Raw genomic sequence first — 27,021 nt, 5'->3', positions numbered from 1 at the left:
TAAAAACAAAATAAAATAAAATTGCAACCACAACCTAAGATATTACTGGTGTTGAATAAAATTAATAATTTAAAATTTGGGGACAGGCACAGTGGCTCATGCCTGTAATCCCAGCACTTTGGGAGGCTGAGGCGGGCGAGTCGCCTGAGGTCAGGAGTTTGAGACCAGCCTTGCCAATGTGGAGAAACCCTGTATCTACTAAAAATACCAAAAATTAGCCGGGCATAGTAGCAGGCGCCTGTAGTCCTAGCTACTAAGGAGGCTGAGACAGGAGAATTGCTTGAACCCGGCAGGCCGAGGTTGCAGTGAGCTGAGATCGTGCCATTGCACTCCAGCCTGGGCAACAAGAGAGAAACTCTGTCTCAAATAAATAAATAAATAAATAAATAAATAAATAAATAAAAATAAATAAATAAAATAAAACTTGGATGCCTGTGGCTTCTTTGCTTGTTATCGTTAAAAGTCAGAGTTTTATTTCCAAATTTGTGATATAGGAATGAATGAGTTTGACTCTAAAGAAATAACACTCCTCTTTTAAATAGTTAAATTCTAACATAAAATTCTAACAAAAAAAAGTCCAAAGTCTCACTGTGTATTTAAGACACAAATGAGCATAATCCTACTTATACAAAATAAAGTTCATAACATTTAAGATCCCTGGAAAGGACTCTAATACTACCTAATTCATGTGGTCGAATGCCACACAAATTTTCAAATTTGGTATAGTCAAGAAACTATTCCTAAAAAATTCTCATTTGTAAAACCTACCTTATTGTTTAGAAGCCTAGAGGAAGAATAAATACAGATTCTTTTCTGGAAAATTATAACATAATGAATACCACAATCATTTTCCAAGGTTTAGATGTTCTCATCGTGGGAAGAAACTATGAGCATCTTGGTCACTCAGAGGAAATGTCCCTTCTGAAAGGGGCACTAGGCATTTAGTGCACAATTCAGTGCTTGGAATATTTGTCTAGCTGGACTGTGCTGGTCTGAAACAAGGGTCAGCTATGGTTTTGTTGCTACCCTGATTTGAACAGAAATGGAAGTTGCCTCCATTTTTTATTATCCAGCTTTTCAGCCACACCTCTGTCATTGTATCCTGAATGGACCAGTGACACATTATAAATCCTATATCAATGGCAGCTTAATTGAGGGCTGAGAGGGACCGGGACGGCAAGGTCAGGTAAAGAAATGAATTACTCGAGTAGCAAAGACAATCTTTTAAGTTCTGTGTGCCCACTGGGCTTGTGAGTCTCCAGTCACTCTGCAGCAATAATCAGATATTGCAGGATTCCACTCAGTATTTGCTAATCTTATCTCTCATATTCTTTTGTATTGCTACTTTCCATAGACTGGTGAGAATCACCTAAGATATGTCTTCAATTAAAGTGGCTGGAAATGGTCAAGTAGCCTCCTTGAAATAACTATTCAGCTCTATGAGTATAAATAAGGAACTGTGTTCACTGCTGTTTTTTTTTTTTTTGAGACAGGATCTCACTCTGTTGCCCAGTCTGGAGTGCAATAGCGTGATCTCAGCTCACTGCAACCTCTGCCTCCCAGGTTCAAGCATTTCTCCTGCCTCAGCTTCCCAAGTAGCTGGGACTACAGGCTTGTGCCACCATGCCCGGCTAATTTTGTATTTTTAGTAGAGATGGGGTTTTTCCCTTGTCTAGAACTCCTGACCTAAAATGATCCACCCACCTCGGCCTCCCAGAGTGCTGGAATTACAGGCATGAGCCACCATGCCCGGCCATTTCTCTTTTATAATATAGGGTATGAGCTTTGAAGTTCAGTAAAACTGGGTTCAAATTCCAATTTTGATCCTGTGTACCTTTGAGCTTCATTTGTTCATAGGTAAAATAATATCTATCTCATATAATTTTTATGAGAATTAAATGAGACAATCAATGTAAGATACTTAAAGTATCTGACACATAGTAAATATTCAATAAATAGAAGCAATTGTTGTTATTGTTATTATTTCCTTCAGAATGAGGATATACAGGTTAATAAATTAGTATATGCCATAGGCTCCAGGCAGTTGGTTCTAACAATAGAACACTAAATCACAATTTTCTATATCAGGATATACTTTGGTACCTGATCATTTCTACCTATTTTAGTCCTTCCTAAGTTTTATTTAATTGCAAAGAATTTGTGTAAAAATCTTAGTAAGAAAAATATAGTCATTATTTTATTCAAGGCCAATAAGATACTGACATTGCTCTGAAAATACTATGTGCTTTATCTACCAATGAACTGAATAATGTATTTGTCTATCTTAGTTAAAAAAAAATGTGGAACTTCTGAGAGATCTAAATGTGTCAGCTCTAATATTTTTGTGATTCTTTTAAATGATGGCTTGGTGAAAATGATTGGGACTCCAATGATATGGTTAATAGTAATGAGAAAAAAATTCTTACTTAATACCTACCATGCAAAGCATGTCACCATATACATGGGGGAAATCAAGATATAAAGGTACTGTATGCTCCAGAAACTTACAAATTCAATGACAAGGCACTGACTAAAATATTTAGACCACTTTTCCTCAATTTTATTCTCACTTCACTGGTTCTGTAATGGAAACCTGTACTGAGATGACGGTTTTATTGTACAGAACTAATGAAATGCTACCTTACAGAACCTAAAACTGAACTACAGATATACCTCAAAAGATACCCAGCATCATTTCCACTTCTGGTGAAAGAGTAGATGGGGAAGAAAATATTCACTCCCCAATGGCAAAAGAACAAGCTCCTAACTTATTTTGCTAATAATCCTCTCCCTTTTAATTACATGTCTTAAAGCCAAATCACCAAAGGGATACATAGCAACCAAACTCAGGGCTTTGCTAATCATGCCATCTTACTGAATTGTTGTGGTTTTCTAAATCTATTTTCAGCAAAAAGGATAGAATGAAAACATTTCCCAAAGCATTGATTACAATCATCACAACTTGGGAAGAAGACTATAGGTATATTTTCCTCTGAGGCAATCAAGAGACTTGAAAACTATACTCTTAAAATAACATATGAAATACTATTATAATTTATAAACAGACTCTTAACACAGTCTGGTTTCTAACTGACGCTTCATGGGGTTTTCCTGCTGCTTTGCTCCATGGGAAAGACTGAGTCTTCTGATGCTCAGTACTAAATTTGTGTAAGAGCAATTTGCACAGTATTTAGGACAAGGGCTTTGGAATCAGACCTGAACTTAGATCCTGGGCTCTACCATTTACTCGCTGTGTGACATGGAGCAAGCTTCATAGTCTCTCTGGGTATGATGATACTTAGCTCACATGGTTCTGAGGATTCAGCTGGATAACGCACAGGTAGTCCTTAGCACAGTACCCGGCCTATGGAAAATGTTACCCCATCACTGTCATTAGTTATCCTTTGCTGATTTATACCTTGCTTGTTTAGCTATAAAACCCATGCCTGATTCCCTTTTATACAGCATATAGGCCACTACTGACAAATAACAAATATTTGCTGTCAATATGTTCAAAAGCAATAACAATTTAATTGAAAGTACATATGCTATTTTTGCTATTTCCCTAAAATAAGGCTTACTGAAAACACGCAACACACCCCCAACACCACCAATTACAATGCAAGACCAGAGTGGGATTCTTGGACAAAGGAAAAGATAGATATTTTTAATGGTCATGATTAGGTCTGAAGCCAGGAATAGACAGAATCCAACTTAATCAGCTTCTCTTGAGGAAGAAGAATACCATCCACCTATTAGAAGGAACAAGAAACCCTATATTTGTATAAAGTAACTTCTGTCTCAACTCAACTTTATATGTGAGAGAATGCTTACTCCCAAAGCTTCTTTGCATTGCCCTCTTAACTGTATGTTGCTTACAGAGGTACACCTGTATAGGAAATGGCACCTCATATAGTGTCACATAGACCTTGAGTCCCATTTTTAATGCTTTCCCACAAGGAAAAATAGGGAGAAAAATTAAGATCTTTAAAAAAGAAATACAGGGTATAGATTCATAGACCACCCAGTAGGTCCTCCTTTCACAGCCAGCAAGGCATATAAGCTAGAGAAAAGAGATAGAGGGGAACCAGTTAAAGATGGGATGAACTGCTAAGGCAGAAGGCTGGGAAATCAATGTCATTTTGTTCAGAAGGCAGAGGCTCCTGGCCAGGAAAATCCAACCAACACACACACAACACACACACTAATGAAAATAGATGACTTATTTCCACTAAGTATTTAAAAAGTAGCTTAAGGCAGCAAATACCTTGAGTTAAGAGAGAATAAGCAGAATTAACTGGTCATTAGTCAGAGGATTGGGCCAACTGAGCCCAACTCTCTGCCAGTCTATGTGCCCAATGCAGACCCTCTACCTTCAGCTGACTCATCTTTCTTTAGCTAGGCTATGACTAGACTATACCCAGACTACACCTACCCTCTGCTCAAGCTTAATGTTCCTGGCCTTTAAGGGCCAATGTATATGTCAATTCTAACTTACTCTACATTGAAGGTTAGAAATATCTTTGGTGGGGTGGAAGGGGAGGGGGCCCCATGAGTAGCCATTTTGTATACTGGAGCATTCCATGAGTACTAGAATGTACAAGTGAAGAGAAAATTGGATAGCCCTGGAGACCTGAGTGGGAAATGGCCAGGCCTGAAGACACAGCCTTTGATAGAAACAGCTCATTTTACCTGACTTTTGATGGGGGACAAAGAAGAGGGAGTTTGTGGTCAGCCAGGGATAGAATAGGTTGGAATGTGATATCTGGTCCTGTTTGGTCAGCAGAAGAGATATTCATGATCAGCAAAATAATTACTCGATATTTAAAAGTCAGATTTTTTAAGGACCCAAGAATCTGACAAACGCCATCACTGAGATTTCTGTAGGGGCAGCTGAGAGGCAAATTTTGTAATCTCCATTTTCCACCAAGTGAACTGGAGTCACCTAAGACCAATAGTACAGATGAGATAAGGGCATGCAGGCTTCCCTGCCTGCTCTCCTTCCTAAGGCAACATGGGACACAGGAGAAGAGAGAGAAACTCTCAGCTCAGATCTACTGACAGGTGACTTCTCCAGGCCTTAATGTCATGGTCTAGAGAATTCCACCTATAAAAGTAATAAACAAAGAAATCTAATATCCAGAAATACACTGAAAGATGGTCAAGATGCTACACTGTAACAAGATCAATCTTGTGATAAAAGTCTTTTCAGACTCTGCTAATAAATACCATAAATCAAGTAGGTCAATGGCTTCCGCTTCTATGAAAGTCAAGTATGTGAGGCAATCTTATATGAATTTTGACAAATTTTTGGTGGTTTTCAGTGGCTCTTGATAACATGTGGTTATCATTTCCGGCGCCCATGGAAGTTTTGAAACTAAACTTTTCATGGAACTCCTGTCTCTGTGCAACAGAGTTGAAGGGGTAGGCTGGGCTAGAGGATTCACGAAGCAACCTCAGGCATCTCAGGGGCATTTCTAGCCCATAAAAACACCTGCTTCCTCCTCCCGCCCACTCCCTGGCAGAAACCTGCCACAATCTAACACACATCAGGAAGTTTCAAAATCACTTTAACTGGGCCAGGATGGCGAGGTGCAGTGATAGTCCGTCCTGATACTTCTAGCTCTCAAGTAAACAGCAGCCCCTGGATAATCTGGGTGGCCAGAGAGAGACGCAAGAAGAGAATGTGGGTGCTGAGTCTACTCACCAACCCGCCTGGCACTAAATCCAATGCTTTCAAAGTGACGAGGCTCTGCCTTTCATCAGCTCTGAAGGCAGAGTTAATCTTTTTTTCCTTTTTGTACTAAAAATGGTCTCTCTGCTTAAGGCACAGCTTTAAAAATGTTACTTTTGTATCTGAAGTGATCCTAATTGCCATATATGACAGTGACCTAGCCTTTCTATCCAAACAGAGGCCTGGGATAAGTCAGAAATTCAAGTTTTAATCCTGGCTCTGTTAAGGGTTACTGAATGCCTTGCTTTTAAGGAGACAGAGACCGGAACTTTCCTGTGAGAAACTGTTCAGGTCCATTGAGTCCTTTCATCACTAAGGTTTGAGAGAAAGGCCTGGAGTGGTTTTCCCCATGCTGTCCTCCCGCTCCCCAACCATGACGGTGTCTGCCCCAACCTGTCTGCTGTGGTAGGAGCTGGAGGTGAGAAGGAGACAAGAGGAAGAAAGAGAATAAGGAAAGCAATGAGGGCAAGAGGCAGAAGGAAGAGAGTGAGAACAGGGTAGGTCCAGAAAGGCCACGCTCCCAGACGCATGCCTCTCCCCATCCCAAACCCTTCCTGTCCACATCCAGCTTTGTAAAGAGATACCCAATATTTGTTACGGAGTTTGAGCGTCACAAAAACAAATGTGGTTTTAGTATTTGCTGGCTTAGTTTTGCCATGCTCTGGAAAATCAAAAATCATTCCACGATTAAAAAAAAACACACAAAAATAAACTTTTATCTTAGCTTCAGCTCAGAAAATATCAACTGTCAGTTCTAGAATAAAAGCTGATAAGGTTTCAATATTCCAGCCTGCCATTTCCATCTTGAAGGACTGCACAACAATTGTTTTCTGGGAAATTCTGAAAGGCTGTGGGGAATTTTTCTTGTGAAATATTTGTGGAGAAGAGGCCAAACTTCAATTTGGCTCGAAGAAAACATGGGTGTGGGAGTCAGGCAGCCTTTTATTTCTGGCACTGTCACTAACCTGCTGTGCAATTCTGGGAAATTCTCCTAACCTCTCTGTACCTAAAAGTGTTGAGTCCACAAAAGATATGCAGAGAATGAATGTATAACAACTGTTAATGTAGCAGTCTGCTTAGAATAAATGTTTCATATATTTTACTCACATTAGGATGAGTGCTGTACTCAAAATTCCACCTTTGCATTGCTTATCTTTAACCTTAAGAAACCCATCCTACACAGAACCAATGGCAGTGGCCAAGGAAAAAGGGATGGAAAAAGGGATGAAGGAGCAACTTGAAATAATTTGTGTTTATGGTGAGAATGCTTCCAATCTTAATAAGTTCATACCTCTTATTATCAGCCCTGAGGAAAACTGTCTTCTGTAGATTTCACTGTGAAATCCACAGGCAAAGCTAGAGAAACACTCTGCCTAGTAGGGGAGCCCCTAAAGAAGAGAGTGGCTCAGTCTGAGGGAATGCAGAAGGAGGAGGTGAAAAAAAATCTCCTCAGCTTTGCACAAGCACACACTCGCTCAATCACAGAGGGGGCTGACACAAGTAGTGCTTCCGTGCTACTTTTGACCACTGAGTTCAGAAAAATGCGTTGAAGTAGAATTGTGTCTGCCATTTGGCAAAAGTAAACACACAAGATAACCATGTGGCTCCCTAAGGCAGCTTTCTCTTTGGCCTACTTCTCTTGGGGTGCACATGCAAGGGGATGCAGTGGAAACTGTGGGCCGGCAGCTACCGTGCCATAGACATAGGTGTGGAGAGCTATGGTTCCACTGCCGGCTGCCCCACTGGCCCCAATGGGCTGAGGTTAGCACGTGTTGGTTCCGGATCTCAGATGGGGCCGGCAGTTGTAAAGAGGCCACAAACAGCAAGCTAGTGTGCTGTTTCCACCTTCAGCCCAACCCCGACGGCATCCTGTCAGTGATCTTGGGCCCACTGCAGGAAATAACATGCACAATTGGTGAACTGTGACAATGCAGCCACAGTGGCTTCCAATGGTGTATTCGCCAACTGTGTGCAATTTTGCAGTTAGTATGAGGCCAAAAAAGTCTCTGGCCAGCTAGAACCTGGAAGAGAACAAGGCCAATGGTCAGATGACTCTGAGGTTCACATGGATGTGGAAGAAACTATCCTACCAGCCTTCTGCTGCACTGTACGTGTCCTGTGGCCAAGTTGCTTTGGTGTGTAGTTGGGTATCCTTGCCTGCTACCTGATCACTGCCCACTGAGTCCCATAGAAAGGCAGAGGAGGTGAATTTCCAGCAGCTCCCCGAGTTTCTGCTGACCTTTTTAGGTGTTTTTATTACTTGTGGTGCTTTCTATTCATGTGTACTCCTGGGCTCTGGGGATTCCCCTCCCTTTGATTTACAAGGAGGATTAGAAAGACACAGCTTTGTGATCGGTCCCTCACAGACGGCTGGTATTAAGTGATTTCCCCTTCTTAGACTCATTTGAGGCCAAGAAAACAGTTCTGTTGAATCACTTGCTCCTTGGAGGTATGAAAATAGGGTACTTGGGGGAGTCCAACCTGATAAATACCAACATTGATACCCTTCAGCCTCAGCTACACTTCCAGTGGCATATAGTAGAGCGGAGTGGAAGCAGAGGAGTCTCGGGTCCCCCCCAGCCTCTGAGAAACCTCCAGTGGAGAGTAAGCAACTCTGGGCTTACTGCTTGTATTTCTGTGCCACCAGCACAAATGGCATCCTAACCACCAAGGGCTCTCCAAACTCACTGCCTGGAGAGGTGCAACCAATTCTATCTCCAGAGTGAATCTGTAGCATAAAATGGGAGCAAAGGCCACTCACTATGTATTCAAACAGAGGTCACAAGGTCTGCCTAGGAACAAATTTCCAAGTTAGCCACCTCATCAGATATGCTCTTGAACAAAAGTTATTTATTTGATGTCCTCAAGGAAGGGATATTGTGTAAGGTGTTATTTTTAAAAGGAGGGGTGGGGGCAGCTGAAGCAATGCTGTCTGTGTCTGTACTTACAGAAATGACATCAATATAGACACACAATAATAACCTACAATTAAACAGACTCAACACGGAGACACACATAAGAAGAACAGGTCCAGAACAAATATATTGAAATGGCTAAATATTTACATGGTAAGTAGGGGCAGGCTTCCTCCCACGGTGATGCCCTTGGAGTGGAGATCTTCTATCAAGGTTACTAACATTCAAACTCCCAATCATGTGGTACAAGCCCGTTAAAACGAATGTCCTGAGGCTGGGCATGGTGGCTCATGCCTGTAATCCCAGCATTTTGGGAGGCCGAGGCGGGTGGACCACCTGAGATCAGGAGTTCAAGACCAGCCTGGCCAACATGGTGAAACCCTGTCTCTACTAAAACTACAAAAAATTAGTCAGGCGTTGTGGTGGGTGCCTATAATCCCAGCTACTGGGGAGGCTGAGGCAGGAGAATCGCTTGAACCCGGGAGGTGGAGGTTACAGTGAGCTAAGATCATGCCATTGCACTCCAGCCTAGGCAACAAGAGCAAAACTCCATCTCAAAAGAGAAAAAAAAAAAAAAAAAAGGATGTCCTGGCCAAAGGCAGATCACACTTGAGGCACAAGCCCTACTGCCAGACGCCAAACAGGTTTTTAGTCTCTGATACTGGCTTGGAAATGGCCTCCTGGAACACTGTCCAAATGGGAAACGTGAGGCTTTCAGGACTCAGAGTCGCTAGAGAGGAAGGTGAGGCATATATGCTGCGCATTGGCTAAACCTGCCCAGTACAACTGCATGTGGGTGCTAGACCATAGTTTTTCTCCCTCATTTTCAGGTAGCTATTTGTCACCTCTCATATGACATCATTAATAAGAATAACCATGTCATTTTACACGTATATGGTACTTTATACTTTTCAGGGTATGTTCACAGAATGGTCTTAGCTGATCCTCAATGAAGAGTGAGGGGAGCTGGGAAGTGACTGAAGCAGCTGTCCTGGGTTAGGAGGGTGGACTCTGGAGTCAGATCCCCTGGGCTTCCAGCTCAGCTCCACTGCCTAGTAGTTGTAGATTATTTATTCCACACCTACTCAGGTAGAGTAGTTAATGTCTCTGTGCCTCACTTTCTTCAACTGTATAATTGGCATAGCAATCTTACCTATTTAAGGATAAATGAGTTAGCATATAAAGCACTTAAGACAGTGCCTAACACATATTAATATTATCCTTTTACTTATTATTCTATTGCGTTCAATTATTCCAATAGGAAAACCAAGGCTTATAACATTCTCGTTCTAATTTCTCTATTTCTCATGGTTTACCCACCCCAAATGCCCCAGTCTGAAATAGCCTCCTTTACTCTGTAAGTTTCCATCTTTGAGGGGCCAGTTCAAATCCTACCTTTTCCATGAAATCTTTGCTAACTATTCTAGCCCTAACTTTTCTCTCACTTCTTAATACTCATACTTTACTTCTTTTTCTTCTATTTTTTTTCATTTTTTTTTGAGACAGGCTCTTGCTCTGCCATCCAGACCAAACTGCAGTAGTGCAATCACGGCTCACTGCAGCCTTGAACTCCTGAGCTCAAGCGTTCCTCCCACCTCAGACACAAGAGGAGCTGGGAACAGAGGCATGCACCACCACACCCGGCCAATGTTTTATTTTTTGTAGAGACGGAGTTTCCCTATGTTCCCAGGCTGGTCTCAAACTCCAAGGGTCAAGCGATCCTCCTGCCTTGGCCTTCCAAAGTGCTGGGTTTACAGGTGTGAGCTACCTTGCCCTAGATAATACCCTGACTTTAGAATCAATACCAAGTAACTTAGTACAAGACTTTTTATGTCATTTGTGTTATCCTTCTCTCTCTATGGTGCACATTTCATGAGATTTTATGTGTTTCTACATCTCTAACCCTATTCTAAAGGAGTGAAGGAGGAACACAGGAAACTCACGTTCACTAAGCATTTCCTATGTGTCAGACCCCTACCAATTGCTTGAGTTGTGTTGGCTTATTTTATCCTCACAACTCAGTGAGGTAAACGTTATCATCCTGGTTGTAAAGATGAGGAAACTGAGGTTCAAGAAGTTGAGGCATTTTCTGAGATCAAATAGCTGGCACATGGGAGCACCAGACGCAGACCAGGTCTACCTGGCTCTCTAGTCTATCACATAAAAAGGTTCTCAATATGAAAACTCATGGTCCCACGGATATTTGTGGATTAATTTCCTCAGAATAAGGCATTCACTGATATCAGATTAACCAAGTCCCATTTGTTTAATGCAAAATCATTCATAAAGAAAAAACTGTACAAAATGTTTAAGTATAAAACAAATTTTGAGTAGCAAGAAGAAACCAGTCAACTGTTAGAATTCTGTTTGTTAGAGTTGGAAACACTGAGTCTTCAGGCGGGAGGAACCATGCTCCAGTAGGTCCGGCAAGGGAAAGGACACAGACTCCTGGGTTCTATTTCTGTCTTGGCCACCAACCACTCTGCTAATATTTTCACTTCTGCTGAAATGTGATGACGAGAGTTTCAGAAGATTGGTTGTCACATAAGAACAGAATAAGAGCAGGCAGTTAGCTGGTTAAATGTGGAAGAGCCACAAACAACACTGGGATCTGGAATAGGAGTTCACAGGTGGGAAAAATTCCATTTGGGCATTTGTCTTCTCAGTTTCACTTCAACGCACAGAGAGCAGCATGGGTCTGGAACCAGTCTTAAATATACGTTATGATAGTATCTGTGTTTTCAAATGTATACCTCTAAAACTAAAGGTCTTTAGTTTAAGAAATATTTTCTTGTTTTTCCTATTTGAAATGATATTTGTATTTATTTTTTGGATGGGTCACTCTGTACAATGGTAGTGCTAAATAAGAAAAAAAATAATTAATTCTTAATATATTTGGGAACCAGCTCATGAAGTGTATTAGTACCTCTATAACCTGACACAGGTCCTGGCCTTATGTTAAAGACACAGCTAGGATAGAGGTGGTAGGGCCAGGGGTTTGTCTTTGGTCTTTGAAGTCATCTAGCCAAGAGGCCAGGCTGTTTAACGACTGGTAACTGAGGAGGGTTTATGGCTGTTCCTGCAGTCCTTCAAGGTATACCATGATCCCTTTGAAAAAAGGGACACAGAAGCTGGAAACACTGACTACCAATCCTACATACCTAAAGTCCCACTGAATTCAGAATCCTGGAGTTCTGAGCAAATCTCGTGGAAGCCGTCCTGCCTCCATCAAGGCCTGGAAAGGGATCACTGCCGAGAACAGATGCCCACATGCTTTGGAATGAGAGGACAAGCAAGCTTTTTTCTGTCTGGTTATTGACAACACGGTGTTCCTTCTCATGGACTCCTCCTGCCCTCCCTAGGACCACACTGAAATGACTAAATCTGCCTGTTGGCTCCAGTGAATCCAGTCAAATAAGTCAATTCTCTTTAAGTTTGTGGTCTCAACTCCTTGTTGGTTTATTGCAAAATTAAAGGGCATACAGAGTAGAACCATCAATCAGTAACCAGCAGAGGAATAAGCTCTTTGTGGAATGTACTGAGAAGCAGGAAAGAAGAAAAAATGAAAAGAAACCTCATGAAATGGTCATTTGTTAGGAGAACAGAAAAAAAAAAAATCTGCATTTCACATGCAACATCATTTAGGAAAAGTCTTATTAAAGGTTTCCTATCTCACCAGGAGAGCAAGCACAGGAACGCAAAGAAAAATCCCTCAAAATGACCTGCCATCTATTAGTGCTGGTTTCTTGTGGGTTTTGCTGTATTCCATAGACACAGCCTGAGATCATGTGGCCCAAGGGCTGGAACAGTGACTCAGCAGGCTCAGGACCAGGGAAAGGAGATGAGAAGCCACTGTTGTTTATTACAAAACAAAACAAACAAACAAACAAATGTAACTGGCTCTTTCAGCCCTCTACCGCATGCTGACCTTCCCTTAGCACCCCTTTATTTAAAGTACCCAGTGCCATGTCTTACTTGGAATTTTTAACAAATGCAATTTGATCAGGGTGAAAACTGAAGAGCACTACATAGTCTAGACAAAGAAAACTAACATTTACTGGGTACCCAGTGAGTATCAAACACCATGTTCAGTGCCTTAGTTACAGACCTCCTTTCATCCTCATCGTAACACCATGAGGTAGGTGACATTATTCCTCTTTTAAGGATAAAGATATTAAGTGACTTGCCTGGCTTGCAGCAAGCAGCAACATCAATGTGACTACAAAATCCCTTCTTTCAAATAAATTCACCATTTCAAGCATGGCACCAGGAAAACTACTATGTGGCATTCTAAATCCTTCTGGAAGAAATGAAATTGGTAGTACTGGAAATAGTATAAGGGTAACTCACCAGCTGTGTCTACCTTGTACATTTTTTTCTCTAGATAAATTTCTTCTCTAGGGCAACTAGTATTGCCTATTTCACAGGAGAGAAAAGCAAGATGCCAAGAAGTGTAGGAAATTTCTGGCACTGGTAGGCAAAAGAGCCAATAGAACACAGCTTGCCTCTGGCTGGTCGCAGTGGCTCACGCCTGTAATCCCAACATTTTGGGAGGCCAAGACGGGCAGATCACTTTAGTCCAGGAGTTCAAGACCAGCCTGGCCAACATGGCAAAACCCTGTCTCTACCAAAAATACAAAAATTAGCCAGGCATGGTGGCACGTGCCTATAGTCCCAGCTATTTGGTAGGCTGAGGCACATGAGAGAATTGCTTGAACCTGGGAGACGGAGGTTGCAGTGAGCCGAGATCATGCCACTACACTCCAGCCTGGATGACAAAGCGAGACTCTGTCTCAAAAACAAACAAAAAAAACCCCCAGAACATACCTCTGATTCTCACCTGTGGCAAGATGTAGCCTTTGAAATACTATGGTAATAGATAAGAATTATTTACATTGCTTTAAAATAATGAAGGGGCCATATATATAATATACACATTTATATGAATATAAAATTTCATCTGAACATCTTTATCAACATCAATAATGTATATATTATATCTCTTTCCATATCAGAGAGAAAAAGTGACTTGCCTAAAGTTTACAGCATATAAATGGGCCTAAACCCAAGTCTGACTCCATATCTCATGGTCTTTACATTCCTTGATCCTGAAGGGGAGGGCACCTCCCAGAAAAAGAGGCAGACTGATGGTGAAAGAATAACCTCCATGAGAAAGCTAGGTCTTACTGGCTTTCTGAAATAAGGATGAGCTGCTTGTGAATTATTATGTCCCGTGGAACTGGATCTTGGCTTCTCCTTTTTCTCTACATAGGTTTGACTATTAATAATAGCATTAGGACCTATGGCTGTCTCTGAGGGTTGTCGTCCATTACTAATGTGAGGCTCCTCGTAAGTGCTGGTTTTTGTTTATGAGTAGTGGTCCCCTTCATTAATTCAGCCAAAGACCTTCCAAGAGAGGACTATGGAAGTAAGAAGTGAGAGAAACCCATACCTGGGACTAAGGAGGTTCAGAGTGAGATTGCAAGGAGGTTAAAGAGTAAAGTTTATATTTAAGGCTTCCTTCCCTAACACTCACCATGTTCTCTCCGTCCTGAGTACTCCATAAGCTTTGTACACTCATCTTTTCAAGTGCAGCTAAAAGTGGGACCTGCTCCCCGACATCCTTTTCCCAGTAGCCAGTACTACCTCGGAGGGCTTTGAGGGCCCAAGACCCCATCCCTGTGCTATCCACCACTGCTCATAAATCTACACAGTCCTTTCTTCCCTACCCTCTTTCTGATGAACTAAGTCTTAAATATGTCTTACAGATGACTTTTGCTACAGAGCTGTGTATTTTTGAGGGAAGGCCCCTGCTGACATACCAATTGCACTAAAGCAGTGGCTCTGAAGTGGTGGAGACGGGTTTTGAATCTAGTTCTTCTCACTCCAGTTCCATACTAATTCCCCTACACATTCTTTTCCTTCCTTTTCTGAAATAGAAAACCTGGCTCAACATGTGACTGACAGACTCCCCTGTAGATACTGGAAGCATAGTTGAAATAAAAGCTGAATATCTCAGAAAACAAAATTACTCAAGTAATTAATTATTAAAATTAAAAATGTTATGAAAATACTTATTAAATACAAATCGTGGTTAAAACAAAGATAAGACTGATATTTTTCTGTTTAAAAAAAAAAGTAAAATGAGTACACAAATGAGCTAAAATGAAATGTAGCAAGTAATCCATGAAAAGAGGATGGATGGGAAGCTAGGAGATGGGAAGGTATGACTTCTCAATGGGAGACTCAGGGGAGGAGTCATTTGATCTGGGCCTTGAAGGAAGGGCCCAATTTGGACATTGAGAGTTATGTGGAAGGTCATTCTAAATGGCAGAAGAGGCCCCTATATTATGATAATTTGGATCTGCAGAGTATTTCAGAGGAGGAACTCTGGAATACTGGAAGTCATTAACAAGGTGACCAATCTGTCTCTTTCTATAATAACAGCACAGGTATTTATACCAGGGATTCATCTGTCTCAAAAAAGGAGCTCTTTGAAAAGCATGAAAACAGGCTCCCAGCTGGGAGACACTGGAGAGGACTTCCTTCTCCTGTTCACCTGCATCTCATGTCTGCATGATCCAACTTTACAGGAAGTAGAGGCAAGATGTCTACATAATCTCCTCCTACCACTGAACTTGGTTCCTACAGGACAGGTTCTTGCAGTAAGGACAAAAAAATAGAAATAACATGTCAGCTGAGAATTCAAGGGTGTGTGTGTGTGTGTGTGTGTGTGTGTGTGTGTGTGTGTGTGTGTGTGGAGAGCTAGTTTCAAACTGTATTTAGAAGCTAAATTCTGCTACAACACATCAAAGAATATCAGGCCCCATTACAGAGGAAAGGAAAAGCCCTAATTTGCATGCAACAGGGTTTAGGAAAAATTTTTATGAAAGACTTCTCTAAGGGGGTAAAAACTAAAACAAAACAGCAACCAAAAAGTCCTCAAATGACTGTGTGACTGTGTGTCATCCATGCGTATCCTGATAGCTTCTCGCCAATTCCCTCGCAGGCAGGAGAGACCCCACTGGACTTCAAAATTTTCCTACCCTAGAGAAAGGAGGCATTATAAACCAAAGCAGAGTTCCCTTATTTGTTCCACTACTTTTTTTTTTTAAGTCCACTTTTTCTGCCAGTTACTTTTCAACATGACTGACAAGAATGCTTTCCACTTTTCCATTATGTTTTCAAAGCCAACAGCAAAGCTCAACTAGAGGTTCAAATAAAAATGTTAATCAATACAACTATAAGAATGTTACTTTCATATAAATTTAGTCAGTTCTCAGGTAGCACATGAGGGTCACAGAGAAACTCCCTGACTCTAACACAGACTTGGAAATGAGGAAAATAAGATGGCCTTCTGGAGTTAAACTGCATAATAATCAGCACTCACTGGCACAGGACAGAACTGCAGAATGAAAGGACAGAATATATGTCTCATTAAACAATGGATCTAGGCAATGATCATCAATGGGTGCTAAAACCAGTAGGTGAAAAGTTGACAGAAATCTTGGTCATGGGAAGAAGACCAGGCTGCCACTATCCCGAACCACTGATCAACTTAATCACCATTAAAGGTGATATAGTCAGACATTATTGCCTTGTGACATGATAAAATAGGAAGTACTAGCACCACCTATAGAGTGTTTTTGCCTAAAAAGAAAAAAACAAAACAAAACCCTCTAAACCCTAATCTAATCAAACCTTAGCAGCAACCACCAGTTTATGGGAAATATAAGATCTAGCAGAACAAGTTAAAAGGACATGGTGAAGAAGCCATCAGCCAAATCTAGAATATAGGGCATTTGATATCCAATTTCTCCAAATAATTAATGTCACAAATAAAAGGAGAGTAAGGAAGTAATTATTTCTGACATAATTGTTAATTATTTGTGACATTATTTGTGACATTTATTATTTTATTCTGGGAAGTACTCCAGAATAAAAGAAAGTAAAAGGATATAACAACCAAATGCAATTTATGGACCTTATTTAGGTCCTTATTTAAACTAATCAACTGTAAAAGGATATCTTTGAGACAATCAGGGAAATCTGATTTTGGGCTGGGTATTAGATGATATTAATGAATTGTTAATTTTGTTAGGTGTAGTAAAGGCAAGGCATTATGGTTTCATATGCCCTTATCGATTTAAAGATAGGAGATGTGGGTAGAGAAATGTGTGTTCCAGAGATAAATTTTAAAATGCAAACAAGAAAGGAAGGAAGAAAGTAAATGCAATCATGGTACATTTTGTAGCTCTGCCATGAATGCTTACATTGTCACAGTAATGTAAATATTAACTGAATATTATGATATAATCATACCGGAAAAAAGAAGGGGAAGAGTGAAACGGAAGGAGAGAATGGTGTAAGTACCCTATGGTCATCGTCCATAGAAAACATGAGATAATGTCTAAAATAGAAAAATTAAGAAACGGCAATTCAAGCATATCAGTTAGAAATGTGGGGGTCACTAGTAGAATCAACAAGAGATTTGAAAGTGGCTGCTCCCGAAGCATAAGAAGCAAAGGAGAGTGGGGAAATTGGGGCAAGAAACTGGTTTTCAGTACAAATCTATACTATTACTAGATTTGTAAAACATTATACATGTTTTACTCTGAAGAAAAATAAAATTTAAATAAAAAATAATATGTATAACAGGATATGGGGAGGAAGTCTGTCAGCTAAAAAATTTTATATAAAGTATAGCCTGGCATGGAGGCTCACACCTGTAATCCCAACTACTCAGGATGCTCATAGGAGAGGATCGCTTGAGCCCAGGAGTTCGAGGCTGCAGTGAGCTATAATTGCACCACTATACTCCAGCTCTGTATGACAGAGTGAGAGCACATCTCTAAGAAAAAAAAGAAAAATGATGGAAGTGCTTGTTCCAAACCTAATCAGGGTTGCCAGGAAGCCCTGTGTGCCCACTCAAGTGGTCACCTGACAGACAGATCTGCACTGTAGAGGTGGAACAGCAGGCTAACAGGGCCTGATAACATAAGCATTTGAATCACTTAACTCCCCTCACATCAATTCTGTACTTACCAAGCAACTGTCCAATAATTTGATTTGTCACTTAATTTGCCTTAAAGGGGAACTTAGGCAAGCCTATCCAGTGGACAGAACAGCTTAATTTTACACTGTAGGATCAATAATTTGGCATTCTATTTTTATAGCTCAGCCTGGTCTGGGAGCTTTGGGACCAAGAACAGGGCCAGGTTCACCTGAGAGTAATAGGCTTTTGGCCAAAAGCTGATCACCAGGCAAAAAACACCCTGGGAGACTTCCTGACTCTGGATAGCAGCCTCCTCCTGCTCAGGAGCTGCCCTAACCTTAGTGTCCTCATCATGCTGCCTTAAGCAAAATCATAACCACCAGTTAATCTGTTATTTCCCTACTTTACACTAAATAATCGAGAGACAATTGTGTCTGACCACTTGTAGGAAGACACAGTGGTCACTCGTGGCTCTTTTCAAGCAAAGATATTCTTCAACAGTTGCTTTCAGGACCCCACAGGACATCATGGGCAGAAGCTGAAGTTCTAGAACTTTTAAAATATAGAAAGTGTTGGGCCAGGCGCAGTGGCTCACGCCTGTAATCCCAGCACTTTGGGAGGCCGAGGCAGGCGGATCACCAGGTCAAGAGATCGAGACCATCCTGGCTAACACGGTGAAACCCCGTCTCTACTAAAAATACAAAACATTAGCCAGGCAAGGTGGTGGGCGCCTGTAGTCCCAGCTACTGGGGAGGCTGAGGCAGGAGAATGGTGTGAACCCGGGGGGCAGAGCCTGCAGTGAGCCGAGATCACGCCACTGCACTACAGCCTGGGTGACAGAGAGAGACTCTGTCTCAAAAAAAAAATATATATATATATATATATATATATATAAAGTGTTTATAAACAAAATACCATGGTAATAGAACATTTCAATTTTTTATAAAGAAAACATAATAATAAGTATTATTGAGTACTTCCAAAGTGCTCTTTACATGTAGTATCTCATTTAATCTTCACAAAGCCCTAAGGTATAGGATCATTCCATTTGTCATATATATTTATTTATTAACAAAGATGGAAAATAAGATATGGCAACATTGAATAATTTGGTCAGGGTCATACAGCAGAATGGAGCAAGGATTCATAACTGGGTCGTCCACTTAGTGGGTGTGGTTCTCAGCAGCAGCGAAGTGTCTTGCTGAGAGTCACACAGCAAATGAGAAATAGAGCCAGGAAGAGGCATCTCTTGTCTTTTACTATAAGTCTGCAGAAGGAAGTGGAAGCCAATGAAACCCTTGAGACATTATAATCTCCCCTAACTACAGCCACTACAGCCAATTCCACTAGCTCCAAACCAGCTGAGCAAATGCCTGAGTTACATTAAGCCCCCACAGTGATCACCTGGTGAAGAAATGCCTCTGTGCAACTGCATCCAAAAATTAGAAATTAAGTTCTGAAATCATAACAGAACTGTTAGTGACACAGCAAAAAGTGTGGCACATAAAAATTGCTTGCTGTTTCATTTTCGAGTTGAAACAAGTATCTCACAAAGATAACTTCAAGCATTTGCCTTACTTCCCCCTGGAGAAAGGAGAACACAAAGAAAACGGCAAATTTGGGAGGCTCCCAGAGTTCTAATAAAGTTGTCCTTCATTTATTGTCAAGGCCACCATTTATTGAGCAATTACTATGATGTGTGAGCAATAAAGCTAAGCACCTTTCAAACATTATCATCATCGTCACCTTCAATTAATTACTCCCTTGTTACGAGTTGATCAGTCTGCTAAGCACTACGCAGAGATTACCTCCTTTAATCCTGGCCACTCTCCTGTGAGGCAGGCCATAGTATTTTATACCCATTTGACAGGTAAAGAAAATGAGCTTAGAGGGTTTCTAAAAATTGTATAAGGTAATGGGAGAGCCATAACTTGAAGCTAAAGCCCAGAACCCATATCCATTGGACGATAAAGCCTTGTTTCTTACCTACCATGCTGTATTGCCTATTTATCTTTTTTTTTATCTTCACAACACACTTTCAAGGTGCTATAATATTCACTTTATAGATGAGAAAAATGAGTCTCAGAGAGGTTAAATCACTTTCTAAAGACACACAGCTGGTAAGCAGCAAAGCTGGGATTCAAACCCAGGCTTGTTTTACTCCAAAGCCCAAGCTTTTCATCACTACACTACAGTATCTGTCTTTTCACTAGGATGTCAGTGCATTCATTTAATAAATATTTATCAAAGCCTTACTATGCACCAAGCACTGCTGTAGGCACTTGGGATACAATGTGAATAAAACAGATAGAAATCCTTCCCTGTAGTTTACATTCTAGTGGTGGGAGGCAGACAATAAACGTAATAAATGACAAATGATACAGTATGTTAGAAAGTGATCATTACTATGGGAAACAAACTAGGGTAAGGGAGATTTAGCTTAAGGTGTGGGAATAGGTTGCAATTTTAAACAAAGTGGGCGACAGAGGCTTCATGGGAAAAAGAAATATGAACATAGAGTTAATGAAGCAGAGGACAGTACACATATGAATATTCAGTCAATTCTATATCCCTTCAACAGAAATCTGTGAAGAGAAATCCTTTAACATCTTATCTCATGTACAAATATCAAGGAAGCAGAAAAGTTAAAAAGCCAAGGGCCTGGGCTTTATCCCCTAACTTGCAAAAATGCATACTGCAAGGAGATAAAAAAAAATACACACATAGCTCATCTGCCATAAAAGATGGAAATGGTAAGGTTGGTAGCTGTATCTAGGCAAAGAAAAAAAAGAGACAGAGAGAGAGCTAAATATTTTACCTATCAAGAATTAGCTCCCAAAGTCAGTGGCATTTCCCAGGCAATCTGGGTGATGTCTTCATCAAGCTCTCAGTCTACAGATGTTAACATTATAAAACTATTCCCATAAAATTACACTGCATAACAGCCGAAGACTGGCTGAACCCCTGTGACCCAAATGTGCTACCTCCAGAAAAACCAACAAGGCAAGCTATATTACACTTTCCATGAGTACACAAAGCCTAGACTATTCTGAGTAAAAGTTCATTACTTGGAGAGTTCAGCCTAAGACTGTGGGAAATTACAGAAATAATCTCTTCATCCAAATAAAAAAAGAACTCCTCTATTAGGAAAGATCTTGAAAATGTATCCCTCTATTCCAGACTCTCTAATAAGGAAAAATTAAGGCTAGACACTGAATTTTGGTGCTTTGCCTCCTCAATGAATGGCCTTCAGTGAACCATCTGCTCCTTACAGGTCACAAACAAATTTTATTGGCCATATCTGAGGATATAGCAACATATATTCTACAGGGCTTCTCCTGTTTTGGGCTGGATCGCAGGGCATGTAACAAACTAAAGGAATTGAAGAAGCAGAACTGCCTAGTGAGACTAATGGAAGTTAAGGTTGCAAAGTTATCGCAAAGTTATTCTTAGGGTTAGTATTAGTAAAGTATTACATGACTACCTGAAATGTATTTCTATTTTTGATTTCCTTGTTGACCCTTTGGAAAAAGAGGGTGGTTCTATAGTAGCTGTTTCCAATTGGCAGTTGTGCATGACCAGAAGCTTCAGATCAAGTGAGTCAACCAGGACCTCAATCCAAGGCCTGTGTTCCACTACTGGACAACAGCCCTTTTCATGGTACAGATTCCGCAAAAGAGAGACAAAGGAAGAGAGGGAAGCAAAAGCCAGGAGAGAGGTAAATAACTTCCAATTCAATCCCTCATTGAGTCCACATGTGTTTACTGAGCAACCACTGGGGAACAGGCGTTGTTCCAGCTTCTGGGTAACAACAGAGAACTAGACTAAGACAACCTCTTTCTGCCCTTGTAGAGTGAGACCCCCTAGTCAGGGTCCAACAGTAAACAAGAAAACCAGGAAATGAGCAAGGCAATTTCAGATACGATGAGTGATGTGAGGAAATAAAATATCGGGTGTAGATACTGATAGGACAGTGAGGGGAGTCCTGTCTGAGACAGGACATTCAGGCTGAGATCTGAGTGACGATCCTGCGGTAGCACAGAGTTCAGGGCAGGGTCCCAGGCAGGGGAGATGAGTAGAAAGGTCCTAAAGAGAAAGATGCTTACGATGCCCTGGGAACCCAGAGTAGATCAGCATGGCTGGAATTACTGCAAGAGGTGGTCAGAGCAGTGGGCAGGGCTGAGTCAGGCAGTGCCTTGGAGGCTGGCACCCAGCCTTGGGTTTGGTTGCAAGAGTGTGGGAGACCACTGGTGGCTCTGAAGCAGGAGACTGACATGATCTGGTTTATGTTTTAAAATGTGCTGATTGTGAGGAGTCAAACACCAACATTTAATCCTCCCATGAAGGCACAGCTTTTGTGTTCTTTGTAACACGCTTAAAATATTCATGAGTGCTCAATTCCTCTTGGCTGGGGGGAAAAAAGAAATTATATACCAAAGCTCTTCTTCTTCAGGCCACTGAGTGTTGGGAGAAGCGGAGAGACAGAAACACTGGGCCCCAAAGACATGCTGGCAGGGGGGCCCATCTTCTCAGGGTGGCCAAGGGTGGCGCCTGAGGGGAGAAGGTGTCTGATCACACTGTGGCTGCTATAGTTGAATCTGAACAGTAGCAGTGGCACCAAAGCAGAATATTTCTGGTTGGAAACACTTTCAAATGGAATTCCAGTTCATCTAAGGCAGGATGTGGTCTCATTCTATCAGTCAGTAAGTACTTATTACATCTCTACTAAATGCAGTCTAGGAACAAACAAAGATGAAAAAGTGAATGCTGTGTAAATTAAAGATGCTCTGTGCCTTTGAGGATTTGAAAGTCTCATGGAGAAGATAAGACAAAAGAGGGAAAATATCCACAGTGGTATACACAGCTATCTTCACATATATGTAGATATTTAGAGATAGAGCTAAAACCCAGATCTTTTGATTCCTAGTTCATCACTATCTCAGGTGAACAAATCCACAAAGCCCATAGTTTATGATTCTAATTGTGATGAGATGTGAACAGACATTTTGCCAGGAATCCGTAACTCCCACTATTACCCCCTATAAGACAAAGGTCATCCACAAACAGCCACTTGGCAGAATCCACTTCAGCAAATTCAATCTCTTCCAACCCACCACCAGTTTCACTTCCCTGTGGGGAAGATACAAAATGTACATGGGAGGAAGTGAGAGTGACGTGCTGGTGATCAGTTGTCTTTTCTGAAAAAGTGCAATCTACACAATGATATGTATGTATACACAGAGGCAAATGGCTGCATGATGTGTATGTATGTGTGTATGTGCACACATACATGCATTTTAATAGCTCATTCAAGAAAAATAAGCAAGACCTGGATATGTTAGGTGTCTGAAGTGATAGTTCCCAGAATGGTAGGACAAAATTGACCTGGCTTCTCTAGCCAGCAGGAAATGCAATTCTCTTCCTGCTGCTCAAGGAGAAATGTTAGAACTCCATCAGAGGCTTTATGTTAGTCTCTCCTAGCCACTTTATTCCTAATAAAAATGGCATTTAGGTCACTTACTTAAAACAACAGTGATTTATAACTGCAGCTGAGAACTGCATGGAAGTCTGCAGCACATTATTTGACATCTGAAAAGTTTGGTTTTATCTGTGTAAAATGAGAACCATAAAACTGACAATCCCAGAATCAGGACAGGGAAGCTTCAGCATGAAATAAATTGTTTAATTATGACAGAGCATGGTGAAAACAGCAGCCACTAACATTTTTATATGATATTCATACACAAAGTGATACGATTAATCTGATGTTAACTCAGATATATCAGCCCAATAGATTATAATCCTCTATTGTGAGCTAGAGAGACATAAAATGAAGTTATGGGCCCATAAGCAAAATATTTTTAAAATAAATTCCCTTATGGGTTTGAGGACCCTCCTTCAAGGGTCTCTATACATACTATGGGAGTTCTGGCATAATCCCTCTACAAAGTGGCCCATATCTAGAAGTACTGGTCTTTTTATTAATATTAGTGTTTGCCAAATAACCAATCAAACCTTACACACAAATTCTTTCATTTGAAAGAATTCTAGAAGACTAATTCTTTCATTTGACTCTCCCAGTGGTAAACATGTTCTCTTTGACATCATCTCTTTGATGTTAAATGAAATGACATTAAAGTAAGTTTCTAGATTTGCATAAAGGAATTTTTTTCATATAATACCCTATGTATTTGTCTTACCCCAGTTGTGCAAATTGAGGTATGTTTTTAATATCTGCGGTTGTCATGGTTTTCCTATTATTAGGGCTACTCTGGGGATTTGAATCAGCTGGATTGTTCACCTTCAGAGCTCAAAACCAAAAGAGCAAGAATTTCCAAAGAGCAAAAAAGTATCGTCTTTGCGGAAAGCACAATACTCTTCCCCTTTTCAAGTTGCTTTTTACCTATCTGAAGAACACCAGGCCATCAGAGGCAATGCACTGGGTTAGACTTACAAGTCAACTTTTCAGGAGAAACAGCACCTAGAGAGAGCTCAAGGTTTGGTCTCCGACTTTAGAGCTGATTCAGAATTCTGATTCTGTTTTCCTAGAAGATGAGCCCCACATCTCTGTAACTTTTTGCGTAATGTATAGAACTACATAAATAATTGGTGTGCTGATATTTGTGATAAAACAATAATGTTTATGTATTTTTACAGCACTTTACAAAGTGTTTTCATATTTATTACACATTTGAGGCACAGCCTTGTAAGGTTGGTACTACTATCATCCCTATTTTATAGAGATATCAGAGTCACCAGGAATACATGTAATTTGTCAAAAGACACTCAGCTCTTAAGTAGTAGAGTCAGAATTTGATCTCATAGTCTGTCCTCTATTGATTTGTACCTCATTCCCTCTGAGAACTTTGCTTAGATCAAAAAGCCATCGCCCTTCCAGGGAAATGTTGGGGCTTAGAACAGGATACCCCCAAATATGGCACCCTGGCATACCAAGCATTTTAAGCTAAAGGACATTGGAAAACCGCAGAAACAGGAAGGTCACTCTCTGACCTTCTCTTGCCTTTCCCTCTGAAGCAGGCCATAAAATAATTTTCTGACCTATCTTCCCTAAAAGTAGGCCTTAAGATCTTCATTCCAGAGGGGTCCTACCCTATACTTGGAAGCCATTCGAACAAACAGGGCTTGCAAAGTTCTCCCTAGTTGATTACCATTAGATGATACTCTGTGGTGCTCCAATCATACTTCTGTATGACTATCCATATAAATACACAGTTTTCCCTGGGTCTTTGGGTCATTTCTAAGGGCTTCAGTGTCACATAAAACTCTGTTAAATAAATTTGTTATGCTTTTTGCTTGTTACTCTGCCTTTGCTATAGGGTTCAGTAATGAACCTTGCAATAGGTGAGAAAAAGACATTACTTCTTCTAACCCTACAGCTCCTGGTGCCCAAACAGGAACCTAAAGCCTACCCCCAACAGTGCAAACACCAATCACTTGCCAGGCAAGGACTGCTCAGGGGTAGGGATACAAATAAAGAACAAATTTGATAGGAACATCCATCTATAAACCCAGTGCATGCACTTAATCCAATTTAGTAGTGCTACACCTTATTAAATGTTCATTTCCAATGCTGCTACATTTATAATTCATGTTATAAATGAGCAAAATTATATTTATATCTCGCTCAAAATGCCAACCATCTACTAGAGTGAATTGTTTTCTTCCTCTGTGCTACTTGATTCATACCAACAGAACAGCATTTATCATATTATTATATTATACAGTTAGTTATGTTATTTTTATTTTTTATTTTTTAAGACAGAGTCTCACTCTGTTGCCCAGGCAGGAGTGCAGTGGTATGCAATCTCAGCTCATTGCAACCTCCGCCTCCTGGGTTCGAGTGATTCTCCTGCCTCAGCCTCCTGAGCAGCTGGGATTACAGGCACGTGCCACCACGCCCAGCTAATTTTTGTATTTTTAGTAGAAATGGGGTTTTACTATATTGGCCAGGCTGGTCTTGAACTCCTGACCTCAGGTGTTCCACCTGCCTCAGCCTCCCAAAGTGCTAGGATTACAGGTGTGAGCCACCGCGCCTGGCCGACAGTTAGTTATTTTTATGCCAGTCTGCCCCACTGGTCTGGGAGCATCTTAAAAACAAGAACCATGTCCCATTCATTTTGAACATAGCACCTGGTATGCCTTAGATCCCAAGGAAATGATTGCTGAATACTCACTAGGGGACCTAACATTTATTTGTGATATACTTAGCCATAAATGAGTAATAAATCTTAAGAGACCAAACGTTACTAAGGCCAAATCACTGTCTGAAACATACAGTAACTCTGCTATTATAATTCTAGTTCTGAATCCAGTTTAAGAATTCTGTCTGAACTACTGATAAATGTTTATCGTAAGTTGATAAGGGTCTATTCACTCCAGACATCAAGGTAATAGTAAGCCCTAATGGTAAAGTGAATTGGATACAGGATAGGAAGCCAAAATCTAAGATTATCCTACTCATTCCAAGACATCTGGTCACTTGATCAGTATTCTACCTAAGCCACTTGACCTAGATTATACCATTTATTTCACATTAAACCCTGTGGGAAGTATTATATGCTATTTCAGAGGCAGAGTTCCCTATTCCATGTTTTTCTACTACCCGATGCAGCCTCCATGCATTTCCCTTTAGTTTGAAATAGGTAATATCCAGGAAAGGCAGACGAGAAATGGTAAAGAAGGAAATTAAACACAGTGCTGACCCCTCTCTCTCTCTGCCATCCACTTTTCTTGGATCCTAAAAGCTTCTGACATCTCACTCAGCACTCTCTAATCCTCCTAAATGAGTTTCTACTAATCTCTTCTCCGATTAAAATAATCCCTGCTCAACCTCCTACTTCGTATAACTATCTCAAGGCTCCATAAAAGTCATAGTAACAAATTTGTATCTACTTTACCTTTACTACCTTTCCTAGCCTCTAAAAAACTAAATACCCTAGAAGATGCCTCCTGTACTTCTGGCATTCCACCAAAATAAATGAGGTCCCAGATAACTCCAAAGCATCTCTCACTGGCTTACCCCAAATCTTGTCACAAACCCCATGCCATTCAAAACACTAGCTACTCAGAAAACTTTCTCTTCTACTCTGGTAAATTCTATCACCAAGCCTATAAACCTTGGACACCGTCAGGAGTCTGGCTCCATTCCTGCCTATAAGTCATCCCTAACCCCAGTCATAGAATTCTTAGAAGTCTAGAAACTTTTTAGGCATTCCTATTTCCTTTAGAGTAGTCCCAAATGGGATAGGCATGTTGACCAACATGACAACCCTACCCCTGAGTACCAGCTAGTCAAAACAGTCCTGCTAATTTAACAGCCATAGTCCTGAATAAACACGATCCTCACCCCTGTTTTA

The 27,021-nt window shown here is 40.8% G+C and overlaps 1 protein-coding gene across 14 annotated transcripts in view; it reads right to left on the bottom strand.

Moving 5' to 3' along the window:
- Positions 1–27,021, bottom strand: part of RAD51B (RAD51 paralog B) — a 914,255-nt gene that overhangs the window by 438,553 nt on the left and 448,681 nt on the right. The window lies entirely within an intron of this gene.

Source organism: Pan troglodytes, chromosome 15 (assembly GCF_028858775.2).
Source record: "Pan troglodytes isolate AG18354 chromosome 15, NHGRI_mPanTro3-v2.0_pri, whole genome shotgun sequence".
In the NCBI taxonomy this organism is placed as follows: Eukaryota; Metazoa; Chordata; class Mammalia; order Primates; family Hominidae; genus Pan; species Pan troglodytes.
Note: the sequence above shows the minus strand (reverse complement) of the source record. Positions and strands in the feature narration are given on the sequence as shown.